The sequence below is a fragment of the Vicugna pacos genome, chromosome 7 (assembly GCF_048564905.1).
Source record: "Vicugna pacos chromosome 7, VicPac4, whole genome shotgun sequence".
Taxonomy (NCBI): Eukaryota; Metazoa; Chordata; class Mammalia; order Artiodactyla; family Camelidae; genus Vicugna; species Vicugna pacos.
The window spans coordinates 37,809,615-37,824,510 of NC_132993.1; the positions used below are offsets into that span (position 1 = coordinate 37,809,615).

Consider the following 14,896-nt stretch of genomic DNA (forward strand, 5'->3'; position numbering starts at 1 on the left):
ACACTGATGGAGGCTGCCTCTTGTTTGGTCACACTGGGGACTCCCTGCCCCATTCTCAAGCCATGTCAGCGACTGTGGCCCAGCCTGAGTGTGCAGAGGCTGTGATGTGAGACCTAAACTGTCCACCCTCACTGCTTGAACCTTGCAGGAAGTTGAGGCGGCTTGATCAATAGATACTGTGCAAATGCCTAGAGCAATAACATTCACTTCCATTACCAGGCTAACAGTCCCCATCAAGACCGTGCCTGCATTCTGACAGTTTTATTTTTCCTGGTCTGTCAGCCTGAAATCAGGGTCTGACTGATGCCCATATGAAGCATAAAAGGTACATGACTGGCAGAGGCCCAACTCCTTTTTCTCTGAATTAGAGGCCCTTGCTTCACGAGCTGGCAAGGGCCCCAGCTCTATGCACATCAATTATGCTCTCTGGCTGAGAGCCTTGCTGAGCAGAACCAGGCAGAAAACATTCCTGAAGCCATGATGGGCCTCATTTGTGATGCGGTCCCCATAGAAAGAAAGCAGCCAGGCAGTGGTACCCAGATCCCTTTTCTCCATCTCCTCTTCCTCTCCTCCCAGCTAAGGGATCCTGGAATCTAAGCATTTGCTATACTTCTGTTTGTAGTTGTGCAAGAAAAATAACATTCGTCATCTTCTGAAACTGAAATTAATAGCTACTATGAACACTTACTCTGTTGGATGTCGAAATTTAATTGCCATCAATTAAGTGTTTATTCTTCTCGTGACTCTGCAGTCCTCTTAAAGTTCTAGAAAGCTTACTCAATATCAAGTTGTGTGTGTGTGTGTGTGTGTGTGTTCGTTCCTTGGTGTCATCCCTTATCCTCACTGGGATCTACTGAGATGATGTCCCCAAGGAGCCTCCTTGATCCAACTGTGGGACTCCTTTAGGCCACTGGCTCTCTCTGCCCTTGGTTGCTCAGAATATATTCTCTGTCCCTGGAACAGAATGCCGGGTGCAGAGACCATATGTGGCTGTTTCAGGTTCTCTGTCTAGACACTTACAAACACATTTCTCACCTTCAGTGCTTCATGGAGAGGGGAACCCAGTGCCTCACTCACTCCCTGGACTGCCCTTGAGAAAGTAGGTAGCGCAAATCACAGATCCTCTTGCTCTTGAATTTCTCCAACTTGCATCTCCCCTCCCGTATCCTCTCCACATTTGTCCTGTAGTGGCTCGGGTCTCAAGGTCTCCGTCTCAGCAATGCCCTGATTTCTCAGCTCCTATCTCCTGCACATGTTCTCCTCACCCTTTCCCATTCCTGGATCCAGGTAGCCTGGCTTTTCATCTTTTCTTCCAAATCATTTGATATTCAAAAGCCAGGAAGTAGACTACTTTATTTTCATGTTCCTTTGATAATCCTTCACTGTAGTAGTAAAAACCTTATGATATAGCTGTCCAAGTGGAGGATGATGTAGTGATAGAAATTCTAAGCAGGAGAGGGGCAAAACACATTGGTTAAGAAGCAAAAACCTTATACCATTACATTAGATATATTTTTTAATTGCTTGCAGTCTTTCTCAACCAGAGTTCCAGAGAAAACAAAGACCTAGGGGAAATGATGAGAGTTTTCATTTTCTGTGTTTTCAACATCGGCACCTTCCTTAAAGTGTCAAGGGCAGTTCCCACAGGTGGTTCTCAATGCATAGGAGAGAAATAATTCATTTAAATCAATGGATGCTTTAGGGACGGGATTCCAAAGTGTGATCTGAGGGCCTCTAAAGGTCCCTGAGACTCTCAATCTATCAGGTCAAAACTATTTTCATAATAATCCTAAGACTTTATTTGCTTTTTTTACTTTCATCTCTCATGGGTGTACTATGGAATTCGAACAACTCCACTGTGCAAACATGAGCATCTGTGTACACACAGAAATCAGGTGTTCAGAGATTTCATATATTGGAAATATCAGAAAAACAATATTATATAACATTTAAAATATATTACAAGAAATAAAGCAGGGGATTATAAATTGGATGACATTAAAAAGTGACTCTCTAATTGACCAGGCATATTAAAACAATAACAAAATAAAAGTTTTAGAAATGACAAAAAAGTATGTAATAATTAACATTTGTATCTCCATAAATATGTTAAAGAGAAGACTAGAACCAGATGAAACAGAATTAGTAAGCTTGTGGAGAGGTCTCAAGAAATTACCTTGAAAGCAGTAGAGAGAGACAAAGAGGCATATCAAAGAGAAGTTACAATGACAAAGGCTTGATCTCCAGAATATATAAGCAGCTCATACAACTCAATAAGAAAAAAATAAACAACCCAATCCAAAAATGGGCAGAAGACCTAAACAAGCAGTTCTCCAAGGAAGACATACAAATGATCAAGAGGCACATGAAAAAATGCTCAATATCACTAATTATCAGAGAAATGCAAATCAAAACTACAATGAGGTATCACCTCACACCAGTCAGAATGGCCGTCATTCAAAAGTCCAGAAATGACAAATGCTGGAGAGGCTGTGGAGAAAGGGGAACCCTGCTGCACTGCTGGTGGGAATGCAGTTTGGTGTAGCCACTATGGAAAACAGTGTGGAGATTCCTCAAAAGAGTAGGAATAGACTTACCGTATGACCCAGGAATCCCACTCCTGGGCTTGTATCCAGAAGGAACCCTACTTCAGGATGACACCTGCACCCCAATGTTCACAGCAGCACTATTTACAATAGCCAAGACATAGAAACAGCCTAAATGTCCATCAACAGGTGACTGGATAAAGAAGATGTGGTATATTTATACAATGGAATGCTACTCAGCCATAAAAACTGACAACATAACGCCATTTGCAGCAACATGGATGCTCCTGGAGAATGTCATTCTAAGTGAAGTAAGCCAGAAAGAGAAAGAAAAATACCATATGCGATCACTCATATGTGGAATCTAAAAAACAAACAAAACAAACAAGCAAAAACAAAGCATAAATACAGGACGGGAATAGAATCATAGACAGAGAATACAGACTTGAGGTTGCCAGGGGGGCGGAGGGTGGGAAGGGATAGACTGGGATTTCAAAATTGTAGAATAGATAAACAAGATTATACTGTATAGCACAGGGAAATATACACAAAACGTTATGGTAGCTCACAGAGAAAAAAATGTGACGAGTGTGTATATGTCCATGTATGACTGAAAAACTGTGCTGAACACTGGAATTTGACACAACATTGTAAAATGATTATAAATCAATAAAAAATGTTAAAAAAAGAAGAGATAAGTTAAAAGACGTACTGAATAGAACGAGAAACAAACATCTCATTGGAGTTCCAGTAGGAGATATTAAAGAGAATGGAAGAGAGGCATTTTTCAACGAGATGGTGCCTAGAAATTTTATATAATCAATGAAGGATACCAGTCTCAGATACAGGAAACCTGACACAGTCCTAGTTTTACACATCTCAGACTATTTTCAGACAATATTACAGATTTAGGAAGAGGAAATGGTTTCACAGAGATAGTGGATGTTGTTTTGGATCACAAACCAAATGGATTTTTCATCACGAGCAGAGCACTTGGGGATCAGGGCTTCTTAATGGGTCACCTAGAGTTTCCAGCACAAAGAAGTCATGGGGAAACTTTATCAGAGTCCAAGGCCAACACTAGGAAGGCCTGGCCATCCAATTCACTCTGACAGTTCAACAAACATTTGTTGAATCCCTGCCAGCTGTCAGGATCAGGGCTTCTTCCCAATTCCTCTGCTCTCTCTGTTCCTCTTATCCTGAGGTCTGTCTCTCACCCTTTTGTAGCAGGTCGTCAAACTGGGCACAAAGCTAGACACATGAATGCCTGCTCTCAGGAATGCAGAAAAGGATGCACCATAAACCAAGAAGTGCAAAATGTCGGAATAAAGAAGAACATATCAGGCAAATATGAACTGAAAGGAAGAGGCTGTAGCTACATCGATATAAGATACAGTCCTTAAAGTTAAAAGCATGACTAGAGATAAAAAGTTACTGAATATTGATTGAAAGTTTAATTCACCAGGAAGATGTCATGATTCTAAACCAGTTAGAATAAATAAAGTAAAAAATTAATAAAGCTACTGGAAGAACTAGGCAAACCCACTACCATAACTGCAGAATTTAGCAGCATCTTTTAGTTATTTATAGATCAAGTAGATAAAAAAAATCACTAAGGATAGAGGAACTCTGAATCACACAGGAAACAACCTTGACCTGATGTAAATAATTAATAATACTTCTCAAATCTGGAGAACACGTATTTTCAAAGGCACATAGCTCATTATAAAAATGTTACGCATTATGCCATATGTCAAGTTTCATCCAATTTCAAAAAAATCTAAAACATAGACGAAATTAAGCCAGGAAATAATAACAAAGACAAGCATAATACTTTTGAAAATTAAAATTCTAAATAATGATTTGTCAAAATTGTCAAGAAAGAAAAACTCTTCCGCCTGGCAAAGAAGAATCTAGGTTTTCTAGATTTTCCTTCCCTATATGGTTCCAGGTTGGAGTTTTTCCACGAGAAATTTCAAAAGGAAAACTGACGGAGGTCCATAGCCATAGAAGGCAGATGCATGAGTAACTGCAGGGTTCACAGTAGCTTCTCAGGCTTCAGGAAGAGCCTGCTTTGCTTCTGCAGGTGATTGGTGGGAGCTTTGCCACAGATCTTAAGAAATGCTGCAGTTCCCTGAAGAATGTTTAAGAACCACTAGCTTTGGGGGAATCTTTCCTTGACTTTCTGGCTTCAGCCTTTTTTTCCCCACCCTCTTTGAGAGGGAGGTGATTAGGTTTGTTTATTTCTTTATTTTTAGAGGAGGTTCTGGGGATTGAACTCAGGATCTTGTGCAAGTGGTAAACATGCGCTCTACCACTTCAGCTATACGTCTCCTTGACTTTAGTCTTCTTGATCTTCACTCTTCTAGCTCTGCTCACACTTAGGAAAGTACAATTTATCTACTAAATCTCTTTATTTCAGTAATAATTAGAGTAACTCTGATTTCCTGATCAAATCTCGACTGATACAGATGGAAAGAATCCCAGTGGAGTAGGTTTGGGGAGGGAAGATTAGGAATTAGTTTCAGGAATGAATTGAGATACCTTTTGGCAGCAATGTACAGTAGGGTTGCATATTTAAGTTCAGAGTTCAGGAGTGAGATCTAGTCTGGAGATGTAAATGGGAGATTTGTTGGCATGTAGATGAAATGTAAAGTTGTGCGGCTGTGTGAGATCATTAAGGAAGTGGGTGTGACTAGAGAAGAGGTCTGTGGACCAAATTCTGGGATGCCTGGCACCAAGAGATCAGGGAGAAGATGAGGAATACAAAAAGGATACAAGGAAGGAGGGACCAATAGGGTGGGAGAAAAAACAGGAGAGTATGGTATTCCAGAAAGCAAGTTTGGAATGTTCTGCACGGAGGAGGGAGTGATCAATTGTGTCAAATTCTGCTGACAGGTCAATCAAGATGATGGAGAACTGAATGTTGATTATGCTTACCAAAAATATGGAAACTAGTGAAAAGTAGAAAGTTGGGAAAGAATGAAGATCATATGCTATATCATCATGAAAAACATTAGTTATTTACATTAATTTTTCTATGGAAGGCTTTTTGTATAGCTGGAGTTCATGGCACATATATAATTTTCTATCTTGCTTTTCATTTACTTCAAGCGATTTTTTTCTATATTATTACAAATTTATTACTAAAACTATTTTTAATTATACATTATATTCTTTGAGGGGATTCAGCATATATTATTTAACTGTTTTTTCAATGTTGGACATTTAATTTGTTTACAATTTTCTGCTTTATAAATAGCTCTGCAAAATTTCTTTGCAAAAAGCTTTATCAGCAGTTTTATATGACTTCCTCAGGGTAGATTATCAAAACCTTAACTACTATTTCAAAGAAATGAACATTTTTAAAGCTCTATTTTATGCTTTTGGAAATTAACTCATTAAGCATTGCTTTTCTCAGGCCTCATTCCGTTTTCTCTGGATCTTGAGTTGAGAGCTCTCACTTTCCCAGCTCTCATAGTCCAATAATCACTCAGTTTCTTTTCTGGAGGAAAGAAGGAAGGCTGGCACAGGGTTTGTAGGGACCATATGGGTGGCATCTAAATATGTATTTACTTAGTAATTCATTTATTCATTCCTTCATTTACCGAAGTCAGCAAAAAAAGAGGAGAGGAACAGGGTTCTGGGATAAGAAACAAGAGGGATGGCCCTGCCATGAGCAGCACAAGCTGGCCCTCATCTCAGCTTTGACCTCCAGGGTTGTCTTTTCCCTGAAACCTCCAGGGCCTCCCCAGGAAGCATGACCATCTCTGCCTCCGCATGTGGCTATTCATGAAGACTGAGGAGGGGACAGTCAGCCACAGATTATTCCTGCACTGGTGAGGCTCAGGGAAGTGTAAAGTCAGAGACTCACTGAGGTTTGACTGGTCATCTGTTGATTTTGATTACCCTACATCTGTTTCTTCTTTTGATGACAGTATCTCAATTATCTTTTCCCGAGGAGATCTTCATTCACTTGATTTGGGTGAATGACTCCATGCCCTGCACCTAGTGTGGACTCATAACCCAGTCAGTGTTATTGACCCCATGGTCATCTTGATTGGTTACTAGCTTTAAGGAGAATGTACCCCTGATGCTGCTGGGGTTCCTTGTGGAGAGAGCCTCCCTGAGAGAAACACCACCTCAGAGAAAAATACAACCATTATGAGAGAGCAAGCAAGAGAAAGATAAGATCAGTAGGAGATGACAGAGTGCCGGAGCCTGCCGGCAAAACGAACAGATCCGAAGACGCGGTCGACACGACTAAGAAAAGAAAGCACACAGACACAGAATGGGGTCGAGAGGGACGAGTCTTACACCTGCTAAAGCAAAGGCCAGACACCGCCAACGCAGTTTATTCTGCAACTCTTTTTATAGTATGCAAGAAGGAAGAAACATTGAATACCAAAAAGATTACATAGATTCTTTTACAGTTACACTCATGTTTATCTCAAGGAATGACATTTACAATCATCAATCTAAGGAGTCCTGTTTTTACCCTTATCTTATTTTCCTTGGGCAAAGAACAAAGCACAGAAACTCCTATCTGTTAATCCTTTATCTTAAGAACGTAGAGGTGGCGGGACAGGGAATCCTCCCAGAGCTGAGTCTTGTAAACAGAGCTATTAACTCCCGGATACCAGACCTTCAATCCATGAGGCAGCTCCCCGCAACAGAGAATACATTTGCAGGTGGACATGAGATTTCAAGAAGACTGAAACCTAAGAATTTCTATGAAACTTCATAGCCATAGAGACCAATTTGCTGAGAAACACTGTCCTCAGAGGAGATGCTCCATCTCAGTCTTAAAGAAAGGAAATGATGAATCTCATCTCAGATAGGGGCAAAATCCTCATAATGAGATGTTGCTATTTTAATATCCAGATCTCCCTTGAGAATAGGCATCTATAACTGAGTCATTTTTTCTTGTAACTTATGAGAGAATATAATTTTGCCAACACTAGCAAAGAATTATTTTTCAAATAACTAGAGGCTTTCTTTGATGATTGCTATTCTAAGGCTTTGCATTGTACTCAAAGCTTGAAACATATTTTGAGAAGGTTCTCTATATTTTCCACCTCCATATTTTCCATCTTAATAAGTGCCACCAGATACTTCAAGCTGTCCAAGACCTACACCTTGATGTTAGATACTTCCTGTTCCACCATTTCCATCATTCAGTCATCATCAAGGTTTAGCTCCTAAATTTTTAAAAAATGTATCTACATCTATTGCCATTGCGTGGTTCAGAGCATCATTCTTGACTCTCATCTTGGATGAGAATCAGGTGGAGAACTTAAAAAAAAATAGTGATGCCCAGAAGTCACCCCCAGAGATTCTGATATATTTGACCTAGAATGGTGTTCAGGAATCTGTAGTTTCAAAAGCTCCCCAGCTGACTCTAATATCCAGCCAGGACTGAGGACCACCAGATTTAAGGCTAACTTGAGATCCTTATCATCTTTTTAGGGCTATGAAAATAGTCTCCTGAGTTGTCACCTTGACTCCTCCAGTCTGGTTTCTTACCTGTCTGTCCTGCTCCAATCTGTCTGTCCATTCCCAGGGGAATCTTTCAGTGAAACTGGTTTCCAGAGGAACCCATCTGATTCCATGACTCCCATGGTTGTGAGCCGTCTGACCCTCACCCCTAAGCATGGCTTGAATCTCAACCTCAAGGTTGGCTTCCTACCTCCCATCTCCTGACTATCATTTCCCATGACTTTCCCCTCTCAGTTTGTTCTGTAGCAGTACCAAAGTAGTCTTTGATATTCATAAGAGAAATATCTCCTGACAGTTGTTAAACTCCATTTTCTTGAATGTCACATAATATTTTCCATACAATGCAGTGAATTATAACTGAAAAAAATTGTGACTTCCATGACTCTATAAATGCAGAACTAAGGTAATTAAATAGCAATTATAGTATATTTTGTCATAAAAATAATCTCTACACAATATTGCATTACATCTCTACAGTAATACTAACCACGAATGATGAATGATGTTAATTATTCCTGTAGAATCCACATTTGTACAGAGGTGTGATTAAGGAGGCCTCTCCTCACAAAGACCTATTATCCAAATTCTATAAAGAAACAATATTTTTAAAATTTCCAACCAGCTTTTATTTTTCAGCATATGCTATTCAAAGCCTTAATGGTACTTTTGCTGTGCATGGGCTCCTGTAAAGGGCCAAACACCTCCTAACACTCTACATTAACCACTATTTTATCATTCATTTATTTTATCTCTAACTGGATGAGCAGTTTTTGAATTATTCAGGCAATCATTAAAACAGTTTCATGAATCACCTTTACCTCTTTCTAAATGTTGCACTTGTTATCATTCAAACTTTAACAGATACATGAGTTAATATTTTTCTCCTTTGTCATTTATCCAGAACTTCTCTTTTCTGTCCAAGATCTGTTGACCTCTCACTCTTTATGGCCATCTAGCACTGGCAGTTAACACAAAACAGTATTTCTGTAGCTACTTTTCACGAAATAACAGCCTTATCTTACAAGTGTGCATGTGTATCTGCTGACAAATATACAAAAAGTTGTCTAGTAAAGATGTGACTACTGGGTGTGTAGATGACCTCACTCATTTGTTTAGCAATGTGCTCTGCACACTACCCTTAAAGCATGGGTGATCGAATCTAGCCTCAGTGAAATTAAAATCCACAGAATGTCATGAACCTCTGATATGGATACCAGAATATACAAAAGTGACCCTAAGATTCTGTTATGGATACACAGGATAGTCCAAAAGCAACCCTGGGAATTCTCACTCAGTTGTCTGGATGATAAGCCAGTGGGGGCAGTGGGTTTTCCCCAGGTTAAGAGGTGGAGCTGCACCTGAATTCAACTCCCGTGGGTCTCAGGTTGGCAGCTGGCTTTCCTAAACTTCTGTAAACGACTGACATCTACACCATACTGCCTAGTGTTCAAGTGGTCCTTGGTCTGCCACTACCACGCCCTTCCCCTCACTGATAAACTTGCTCTATCCCTTGATAAATAAACGTGAGCAACTGGGGAGGCTGGGTTCCTCCCCTGGAAAGTACCCTCCTGGTCTGTCTCAGCACTTCCTATGGTAAGACATTAGGGAAATCTGCTTTTACTTTTACTAACACTTGCTTTGCAAGTTTCATAAAAAAAAATGCTGTCTTTTACCCATAACCAGTGAGGTGAACTCCGACCCGAGCACTATTACCTAAGAGCCTTTAAGTGCCAGGTGTGAATTCTGGAAACGGAGACTTCAAAGTGTTGCTTGTTTTTATCAGGACTGCTGTGCTCCGTGCCGTCCTGTGCCCCTCTCCTTCTAGCACACTCTGTTCTTCTGCCTACGATCCCTCCCTCCACTGGGCACCTGGAAAACCTCAGCTGGGACTTCAAGATCCTTCTGTGCAGAATTAAGTCTCATCCCCTTGCCTTCATCCAAAGCAGAGAAGCACTACCCTCTCTTCTATGTTACTGAGAGTTGCAACAGACCTAGGCAGTTCTCCAGTATTGGAACATCATTTTCCATGAGTGGCCTGCCTGGGAGCCAGGGGTTCACCCCACTATTTATCTTGTATGTGCAATTACTATTTTTATTCCATAAGCAATATATATTGATGAAAAATTAGAAAGTACCAAAAAGCAAAGTATGACCCAGAGATAAACTTTCTAACGTATTCTTGATACCTTTTCAGATTTTAGTAAAAATGGTCTGATGCGTTTCCTTTTTGCATCTTACCTGTTCACATATTTGTGTTTATTTTTTCTTTTTATTATGGATTTGTAGGAAGTCTTTATTTGGTGATTACATCAACCCTTTATCAGTTATGCAAATACTACTCATATTGTGAATATTTTAATTTATAATTTTATTAAAAAAATTTTAACTTCATGATTTAAATTTTCTGTTTTATATTTTTTATTCAAATCTGTTAGTCTTTCTTAATAATTTCCACCTTGATGTCACACTTAGAAAAATCCTTCCCCACCCTCATTATTGAAATTTTTTCCTAAATACAAGTTCATGTTTATATTGGAATTTTAAACCTATCTTGATGTTTATTTTAGTATAGCTCCCTCCTTTCTTCCTTTCCTTTCTTCCTTCCTCCAGCAAATGTTTTTCGAGTACCCACTCTGTTCAGGCACTCAATTTTTTGGTGCTGAGGAAATAGCAATGTACAAAGATGACGCAGTTCCTGTCTTCATGGAGTTAACCTTCCAATGAGAAAAACAGAGCATAAACACAAAACCCAAATAATGTAGATTTTGACACAGAGGGATAAGTGCTATAACAAAATAGGAAGTGGGCTAAGAAGCTAGGGAATGGGGTGGGAGTGTGTTATATAAACAGGCTAAAGGTGGTCTCTATACTAGCTCCTAGGTTGCTTATTTCCTTCACAACAGGCTGAGAGCCCTTACCTCAAAAGCCTACTGCCACCAAACTCAAGTTTTTATGTCCAATTTCTTTAAATATAGCCCAGATAAACAGGTCTGTAGCCATCGACAGCCTGCCTGCTTTGTATACTCTGAAAAACTGCCCAAAATCTTTTAGCTTTATAGCCATCAAGACCCCAAGCGGATGCTGTCAGTTTTGTAGCTCCCAGACCCTAGACTCCCTGTTGTGCTGCTGAAACACATCACCTAGACACATAAACCCCTCTCTGATCCCACTCCGGCCTTACCTTCCTTTTTTTCTGAACAGTGAGCCCTACACTGTAGCAGCTGGACAGCCTGTGGCTTGTGAGGGACTTGCTCATGTGCAAACTCGTCAAAGCGTCTCCTAGAAAGCTCGTGTGTGTTACAGGCACCTCGCGGTCACTTCTTTTTCACTGATTGGCCCCCAAATCCCTCAAACCCTCTACAGGATACTATTTCAGCTAGGAAGGCCAAGGAAGAGCTCACTGTGGAGGGAGCATTGAACAGAGACCAGGAATAGCTTTCAGGGAAGACTTCAAGTCCGAGGGAAGAGCAGGCACAGAGGGCGGAAGGCAGCACTGTAAAGTTCGTGAAGGAAGGCCGGCGCGCCCAGCTCCCGGAGCACACGTCCTGCCCTGCCCTGCCCAGCTTCTTCAGCCACCTTTTCTTCCTCCTGTTCATTTCGAAGAATTTCTCTTACATCCTAAAGTCTTATGTATATTTGATTTGTTTCTGGCCTTTCATTCTGTTCCTTCACTTTTGAATCTTAAGCCAAGCCTCGTTTCAAGGTGAGCAATTACATTTTATATAGTGTTTTCCCTTTCACAAATTTCTTGGAAAATATCAAAAATATGTGTTTCCAGATGTGCTTTAAAATAGTATCTGCTGCTTTTAAAATTAAAAAATCAATTGACGTCTTCATTTGAATTTCATGGAACTATGATTTTCACTGGAGTCTTTACAATGTGATGTCTTCTGACCAGAAACATTGAATAGATTTTCAGTTGTGTCACTAAGTGAACTTCTGTAATTTTCTTCATGTAAGTCACTGCATTTATTTTAATGTGTACTCATATGCATTTTATATTTGGTTGCTATTGAAAATTCAATCTTTAGTTTTTAATTATATTTTCTAATAGGTTATTGCTAGTATATAGAAAAAGCTAATTGCTTTTTCTATTTGGTTCATTTTATAATCAGCTACTTTAATTAAATCTCTTACTAGGACCAATGAGTTTTCCAAACAATCTTAGATTTTCTTCTAAAATAGTCACATCATTTGCAAACTGGTAATTTCACTCATTTTTTTCACTTACACCTTTTATTCTGTTGTCTTATTGGATAGCATTAGCTAAATTCCTTAGAGAGTTTTCTTTTGAACTACAGAAACTTTGTATGTGTTCATTGATTTTTCTATCAGAGGTTGGTCTATGTTTTTAAAGATGTTTCAATCTTGCGAAGTTCAGGGATATAGCTCTTCACTGGGACTGGCCATCCTTTGATTCTTATATTCACAAAGAGATGGAAATTTCAGGACACGGAGAGGCAAATAGAGATCAGTCAATGGATTTTTCTCCCTCTCTGTCCTCTCACGTGTAAGGTTAAGCAATCTCCAGAGATCCTAATAGGTGTGTAGCAGTATCTAACTGTTGTTTTACTTTGCAATTCCTTAATGACATATGTGGAACATCTTTTCATATGTTCATTTGCCATCTGTGTATCTTCTTTGATGAGGTGTCTATTCAGGCCTTTTGCCTATTTTTTAAATCGAGTTGTTTGTTTTCTTGCTGGTGAGTTTTGAGAGTTCTTTATATATTTCGGCAAATACTCCTTTATCAGATGTATCTTTTGCAAATGTCATCTCCCAGTCTGTGTCTTATCTTCTCATTCTCTTTATCCACTTCCTTTTTATTACCAAGCTGGTGACAACAATTAGCTTGGCACAGTGCAGAAAGCAGTCTCTCCACTGGGTTTTGCCCACATTCTGGGGATCCTACTATTCTCTTGCTACACAAGGAGTTCAGTGTGAGGGTTCTGATTATGAGCACAGGCTCTGGGATGTGATATTCTGGGTATCGCCTGGTTCCACTGTCCACAAGGTGTGCCGCCTAGCTAAATTACTTAATCTCTCTGTCCTCAGTACCCTCAATCACAGATGGAGATCCAACCAACACTTATCCCAGGGTGGCTGTCAGAACAGAATAAGCTAATTCCAGTAGAGGATTTGGCACAGTTGCTGGGACTTAGTAAATTCTCCAAAAGTGTTATTATGGGTTTATGACATGGATTGTGATGTCCTTCTTGGGCTTTAGAGTCTTAATTACCAGGTTTTAGCCTTAGAGACATTTTCGCTTTTTGGAATATGTGTGATTTCAGGAATGGTTATGAAGGTTGTATCTACAGGCACCTTGTAGCTGTTGGCAGTCTGCTGTTTTGAGAGCTGTGTTTTTTGGGCTGAGAAGGGTTTTAGAGGTCCCCTCCCTTCTTGGTTCTTTTTAAAAGTGGAATTTAAGTGGATTATTAATTTGGGTAGCTTGGTAACACTTGTGGTTTGTTACCATTAGACATTTCTCTCATCTAACCCCTTGGGAACAGACATAAGGGGATTTGTGTTTAATTATTTCTGTCCAATAAATGAGGGCTTCACTGCGTGCTATATTACTATCTAACTATTCATATAGTATAATGATAATAATAATCACTTCCATGTACTGATTACCTACTGTAATCTTGACACTACGCTAAGCACTTTGCAGACATACATGATCTCATTAATTTTTATATATTATTAACACGTCCATTTAATAAATGGTACAATTGAGACTTAGTTAATTGGCTTGCCACCTTCACCTGGTTGGTGCCACAAAGAGCTGGGATTTGACTCTAGACCCTATGATGCTGTGTTCCTGACCACCTTGTGTGTATCACCACCAGATACCCACTCGAGATTCCCAAAACATTGTTCCAAAACAATCTGCATAAGAAAAATCTTGAGGGGGTAGTTAAAAAATACTCAGCTTCCTGGGTTCCCCCCAGACCTATTGAATCAGGCTGTTTGCTTTCTCTCCCTTTCTGAATACATCTTACCCCCACAAATGTTTTACACTTATCAGAAGAAAGAAAGCTTCCAGATCCTGGGAGGAGAGAACAGATGTCAGGAAATAAAGTCGTATGGGCTTATTGGTAGAACTAAATGAGTTTATATCGAACTATGAACAAAGGCTGCCAAACTCTTAAGGGAAAACTTACATAATATGTTTTCTTTCTCAGGTTTATTTTTCTGAATGTCTGTGGCAATATGTCTTCACTGTTTTAGACTTTTTCCTTTATGCTTGTTATGCCGTTTTCCCAGATCTGGTTATAGAAGGTGATGCAGAGAAAGTCAATATTAATTATCCTTTTGGAGAAACCAGCTCAGGTTTGGATAACTGTGAGGACAAGGGTCAAAGTGAATGTATAATGGGTCTTAGATAACAGCAAGTTTCTACTGTATGGCACAGGGAACTATATTTAATACCTTGTAGTAACCTATAATGAAAAATAATATGAAAAAGAATATATGTATGTAGTGCATGACTAAAATATTATGCTATCTACCCAAAATTGACACAACAGTGTAAACTGACTATATTTCAATAAAAAAAATAGGTATTAAAAAAACAAATAAATATAATGGGTCTTCCTTGATAACAGCATATTCTTTCAAATAAAAGCCCCTAACTCTTCAGTGTGGGCAGTAGATGGGTTTTGGTTCAATCAAATGGGTACATTTTCTCTCTGACATCTGTAGAAATTGGGTTACCTTCTTCCTGTCGATTGCTGTAAGGATAAAATGACATACATTTATAATAGGGTCTGGCAAACTAAGAAACATTCATATTATTTCATTATGATTATTATCATTGTTAGTGTTATAAATTATAACTGGTAAGAAAT

At 39.3% G+C, this 14,896-nt stretch overlaps 1 protein-coding gene and 1 long non-coding RNA gene across 12 annotated transcripts in view; one reads left to right on the forward strand and one right to left on the reverse strand.

Annotated features, from left to right (window-relative positions):
- Positions 1-14,896, forward strand: part of LOC140697383 (uncharacterized) — a 187,657-nt gene that overhangs the window by 73,775 nt on the left and 98,986 nt on the right. The window lies entirely within an intron of this gene.
- Positions 1-14,896, reverse strand: part of NPSR1 (neuropeptide S receptor 1) — a 137,402-nt gene that overhangs the window by 57,690 nt on the left and 64,816 nt on the right. The window lies entirely within an intron of this gene.